The sequence below is a fragment of the Balaenoptera acutorostrata genome, chromosome 1, assembly GCF_949987535.1.
Source record: "Balaenoptera acutorostrata chromosome 1, mBalAcu1.1, whole genome shotgun sequence".
In the NCBI taxonomy this organism is placed as follows: Eukaryota; Metazoa; Chordata; class Mammalia; order Artiodactyla; family Balaenopteridae; genus Balaenoptera; species Balaenoptera acutorostrata.
This window is the reverse complement of record NC_080064.1, coordinates 137,888,792-137,894,791: the sequence shown is the minus strand read 5'-3', so window position 1 is coordinate 137,894,791 and position 6,000 is coordinate 137,888,792.

Here is a 6,000-nt window from a genome sequence, read left to right as displayed (position 1 = left end):
AATTAGCCATCCTTCCCCTTCAACCATCCCTGTCACCTTTTGGATGTGTTTGTTTTGGGTGAGTCACACACATGCTCAGTCCCAGGACACCCAGGGTCCTGGCAAAGCCCCAGCTCAGTTAATGAGGAGTTTAATGATCTCTGTTCATGCCAACCTGGAGCCATAACATCTAACTCCTTTTTATCCAACCCCAGGCAGTTTTCCTCCATTTTCACAGTAGCACTAGTAGAACACAGCTAATTGTAAGTCCCTGCAATGAAACTCATTCACAAAGTGAAAATTAAGGATAAGGAGAGCCTTTCTGTCTTCTTCCTCTGGCAGGGCTGAAGCCCACTTCTACAGCAGTCAGAGCTGAATGATGAAATGAACAAGTCCCCAACCCAGGAGGAGAGAGCACCATCTGCCAGTGGGTCTGGAAAGATGGCAGTGCATGGTCAGTTGACTGGTCCATGTGGGACTGGGGAAGAAGAACAGAGGCTATGTCAGGCCAGGCCTCCATCTCCATCACTGGCCCTTGGCATGCTTGGATGACTCTGGAAACTTTTACTCAGCTGTGGTTCTGTGTCCTTCCTCCAGCCCTGTCATGGGCCAGTGCTGCAAGCCTAGAGCTCCTGCTTATGACGCCCTGACACTCAGCCTACTGCCAGTGGCTGAGCCCAGGGCCCAGTCCATTCCTGCTGGGAGAGAGGCTTTAGATAGTGTGGAGGCTTTGTGACGGGTGGGCTTGGGTAGGCTGAACTACATTTCCCAGACTTCCCTTTCCTGTATGTTTCTTGCTAGGGTAAGCCACAAGAGAGATTCTTGTGTGGGAAGTGGAGGGTGTAAGTGAAGGAGCAGCCATTTGTAGCTCACATACTTTGTCACTGATCTGCTGATTTACCTCATCAGCATGAAACAGCAACTAGGACTTCCATTGTTCTGCCTTCTTCTGGATCTTGCGGTTTCCCTGACTCTTAGGACAGATCTGTGTGTTTGGCTCCATGATAAAGGGTCCTGGTTTCTGCAGGACAGTCATACTACCAAGGTCAGAGGCAAGCACTGACATGCATTTCTGTCCATCTTTGTGGGCTTGTGGGTTCCTACTTGTTCTTACTTTCCCTCTCCTTCTGCCTCCCCGCCCTGTGGTCTCCCAGCTCCAACAGCAGCTGTATAGATGCTCAGAAGAAACCTGCTTAACCAGGCTTCACAGTTGCATACAGTCAAATCCCCATAATAAATCTATCTGTCAGCCTGCCTGCCTGTCTATTAACGATCCTAGTGGTTCAGCTACTTTGACTGTTTGAAATAGAGAGGAGAGCCTTATGAATCCCCTAAGGCTGAATCCCCTTAAGACTGCTGCCTTGGGACTTGAAGATAGTGCACTCATGGCTGGGCACACTCAAACATGTTTTCCCATTTTTCCATTCTGAGAAATGGCCCCGATCCCCTACATATTCTGCACATACAGGAAGTCATGTTGGCTGCATGGGTAAATGTATTCGTATTGCAAAGGCCTCTTCTACCTACCTATCAAGTGTCTCCTCTACTGTATGTATTTTCCTCCTTCTACTTGATTCTTTGGGAAATTTGAGACTGTCTGGTCCTGAATCATCCTAAGCCTAATAGAACAACTTCTCTGCAGGAGCCAGGTGGGTGGGAGACTTCAGGGAAAGGGCCCAGCTGGGAAGTCAGTGCAGTGGACCCTGATTGCAGCCCCTCCAGCGTGGGGCAGACAGACGAAGGAGGGAGCATGCTTTGCTTTCTTTTACTGCAGTGTGGAGCATCACACTCCTGTCGCTCAGTCCGAGATCAGAGAATGTTCCAAACGGGAAGCCAGCTTGGCCCAGCTGTTTCCTCCCGCCCCCTGCCGACTGCTGGGAGCTGGCTGGGAGAGGAAGGCCGACACTCCATTCTCCGATCCCAAGCAGAAGGAACTGGGCCCCTCCTATTCCCACCATAAAAGACAGAGCCTGGGAACACTGGTTCCTCTGGCTAATCTGCCCCAAGTCCCTTGCCATAGGATGGGTAGTGTGTTTCGCATTTTGAGGTTTAATGGGTAGGTCTATGCCTCCTGGTAATTTCTCAGTACAAAATAATGACAGCTTGAATGAACTTCTGTGGTTACTATTTCTCTCCCAACTCTTAGTTATTGTTTTGCACCAGCTCATTTCTTCCCCTAGTTAGAACTGGTAGCAGGAACAGAGGGGTAAAATACCACCAGGGGGACTATTCCTTCAGTGTTCATAACAAGCTCCATTAGGCTTTTCCTCAGAGCCACGTCCAGGTGTAACAGATTAGTTAAGAGGGCCATGGGTTCATTTGCGTGTGATCTGCATATGGTTTCTGAGTACCTAGATGAACAGTGCTGGCACTTTCCGGGCAAATTCCAAGTTTAAATTTTGTTGCTTCTTCCTTGGTATTTCCTTCTTTGTCCTTTTCTTCTGTTTCCTACCCATAACTCCATGCTATCTGGCTTCATACCAGAATCCATACAATCACATACATGGAAGAACATTTAAGGGGTGGAGGAGAGAGGAGAGAGCTACGTGGGAAGGCTTTCCGTGCTGCTGTACCATGGGGTGTGTTAATGCAGAAGTCTTAGGGTGGGAAGGGAATGTGGAAGTATAAGGAACCTATTATCCAAGGGCTTTCCCATCTAAAAGATCAAAAATGGTGAAAGTGATGTTGAGGATGATGAGGATACTGGTGACAATAATAACTAACCATTTGGGTCTGACATGCTGTGAAGTTCCCATGTGACCTCCCCAGGCTCAAAATACATTCACGATTCATCCATTTGATTTCTACATTAATGTAAATGCTGCTGTAGGTCACTGATCCAAAACCTTTGTGACAAAATCAGGGACTGAAGTCTGTTGGTGCTGAGTATTGCTGAGTAAACCAACGCTCTGCAGTCAAAGGATTCCTCTCCTAGTATCCTTTAGAGAAGATCCAGTCATCTCCCCCACTCACCTGCCCTCACTTTCCCATCTGTTCCTCCTTGCTGTCATTGGATTCAGGGTCTGTTAGGAGGTTTATTTTCCTTGCCAACAGCCTGCAGGCCTAAAAATACAGCTTACTCTTTCCTTTGGCTGAGTTAAAAGAACATCTCCATCTGATTTCCTTAGGGACTTGATCCCGTTTTCTCTAACTTTTTCTTGTCCTTTCCCTGTCTCTCCCTCTGTCTTCACTTCCCTCTCCCCTCCCCTTCTGCACTCTGCACAGAATCCCACGAAGCTTAGTCCGAGCAGAAAGGCCGTGGTGGTGGTGGCAGCAGAGGGAGAGCAGTGCTACGGTGACCCTGCAGTGAACAGGGCAGTGGGAGGTAGTGCGTGTCATGTTGAGGAAGCTGGAGCCATGTAATGATGGGCACTGAATCCTGCCCTGGGCACGCCATAAAACCCAGTGCAGTAGGGCACTCCATAAAACCTGACTGCTGTAGTTGGATTCCATGCCAGGAGGATTAAGAGAGTTTTGTTAAGACCCTTAAGGACTTGAGGACATGGGGAGGGGAAGAGTAAGCTGGGATGAAGTGAGAGAGTGGCATGGACATATATACACTACCAAATGTAAAACAGATAACTAGTGGGAAGCAGCCGCATAGCACAGGGAGATCAGCTCGGTGCTTTGTGACCACCTAGAGGGGTGGGATAGGGAGGGTGGGAGGGAGATGCAAGAGGGAGAAGATATGGGGATGTGTGTATATGTATAGTTGATTCACTTTGTTATACAGCAGACACTAACACACCATTGTAAAGCAATTATACTCCAATAAAGATGTTAAAAAAAAAAAAAGAAGCAGTGAGTGGCAGCAGTTTACTGGGGCTGTAGGAGATTTGTTGGAGTAAAGTGAGGCTAGGCTGCCTGCCCTCATTGGAGGGAGGAGAGAGCTATATCCAGATCTGCATTAAGGCCTGGACTGTGGAGGGACTTGGAAGCCAGGATGCCAGGGTGTGATGGGATTCACTGACTAGCCTTTCAGTACCAGAGTGAAGCAGGCTTATAGCAGACCCCAGGGAGTCTACGAAACAACCTTTTTGGTTTTTCTTCTGTTTGACGTGTGTTTACTTGTTTTTCTCCAAGGAGCTCAAAGTGCTTTCTCTACCTTACATTATATTCAATTGATCTGCTGTTTTATTCCACCTCTTGAGCTGAGGATGGCTGTGGCAGATGCCAGGCATTCTGAAATCAGGATCAAAGAACCCATATTTAGTCCCTGTTAATTCATCTCTCATCCAGGTCAATCCTATAATATGTCCTCTTAGAGGAGTAGACACGATTTGCAGCCTCAGTTTATTGATGGGCAAAACCACCAGTGGGCAAAAGGGCAGAGGTCCCCACTAGTAGAGGCCCCTTCCATGGCACTGGGACAGACCCTAGTAATATAGTCCTATGATTACACATTTTGGATAGCAATTTTTTTTTTTTTTAACTGCAATTGGTTAAGATTACTGTACTCTCTTTCAACTTCAAGTCCCACACGGTCTCACTTCCCCATGTGTTAGGAGAAGTCACAATGTCCTTGGGCATTTTGGAATCCAGCTAAGGAGAAGCTGAAGTGAGACATACAGATTGGATTTGTTAATAGAGGTCACTGTCATTTCCATGCATATTTAAGTTATTGCCAGCTGCCCCAGTGTAGGAATGGCTTCCGGGGATATTTTTGCCGCCTGCTGTGCCACCAAATCATCTTCCAAAGTTGTAGGAATCCTGTGGTTATATCATGATATCATGATAGGAAGATGTGCTATAATGCCTGGTACTGGATGGATGTGGTTAGCAGTGGAGAAAGAAGATCTGAAGCGTATAGAGGTATAAGATTGCTTACAGAAAATTCTTAAATCTTATGGGTCACATATGAAAGAAACTTGACAGGAGTTTTCCCAGATTTGTCAACAATCCTAAAAATGTACATGTCATTGCTAATTACAAGTTTTGAAGCTGAAAGAAACTTCTCTAAATTATCAATAATAAAAAACAAATGCTCATCAATTATGTAGGGGAACGACTAAATTATGTTTCTATTCTCTCCATAGAAACTGTTATAACTGCCGTATGAGGAGGTGATCATGCATTTAATAATGTACAGGAAAAGAAACAATGGAGAGATTTGTCAGGCAGTTAATAAAAGTACTAGGTTATTTTTAAAGATTAAAAAAAATTGGCGTTATATGTGTCAGCTTTTTAAAATATGTGATTTATTGTGATTTATTTTCTCATTGTAAACAAATATTTACTTTTACACTTAACTTTGAATTTGCCATCTTGTATTCTTTTCTAAAGGAGAAATTCTTAAATTGTGTAAGCTTCAGGCTGTAAATCCTGAATCTGCCCCTGGGTGTTTGACTTGCCTTTGGGAATCTGGGTTCCCGGTAGCTCTCCTGCTTTTCTCCTGTCTGCCAGACTATTAAATCCAGTGATTAAGCTACAGGCAGATCCAATGAATGAACCCTCCCAATCACTTGTTAAACTTGCATGCATAGAACTAACATCCCCTGGACTATCCTGCCTTTCTTAAGACTTTTTATCTTCAGTGTTACAACCTGTGAGATTTAATGGAAAGATCCCTGGAATAATCTGATTGTAGTTGAAAGCTGGACATGATCTAATTATGTGAATTTGGTCAAGCTAGCCTATCTTTTTGGACCTCAATTTCCTCATGTCTCATCTGAGCATAACTATGATGGCTCACTCTCTGTTACAGGGTTATGGCGGATACCATTGGGATTAAAGGAGAGGTGAAAGTTGTCTGAAAAGTACAGAGTGCTTTGCAAACAAAAGGGATTATGTTTTATTTACAAAGCCAAAGCAACCATCTTTCAAACCTGAGACTTTAGGTACTTACACTCATTTTCCAAGTGAGTCAATATTTTCTACATTTGTCTTTTTGACAATCACAACCACTTTGTGTTTTATAGGTCTGGTGCACAAAGCCATGGCACTTTGACTGTAGCACACGCTATGGGGCAAGCAACCATATCTCTTAGATGTCAGAGGTTATTAAAGGATTTGGTGTATAAG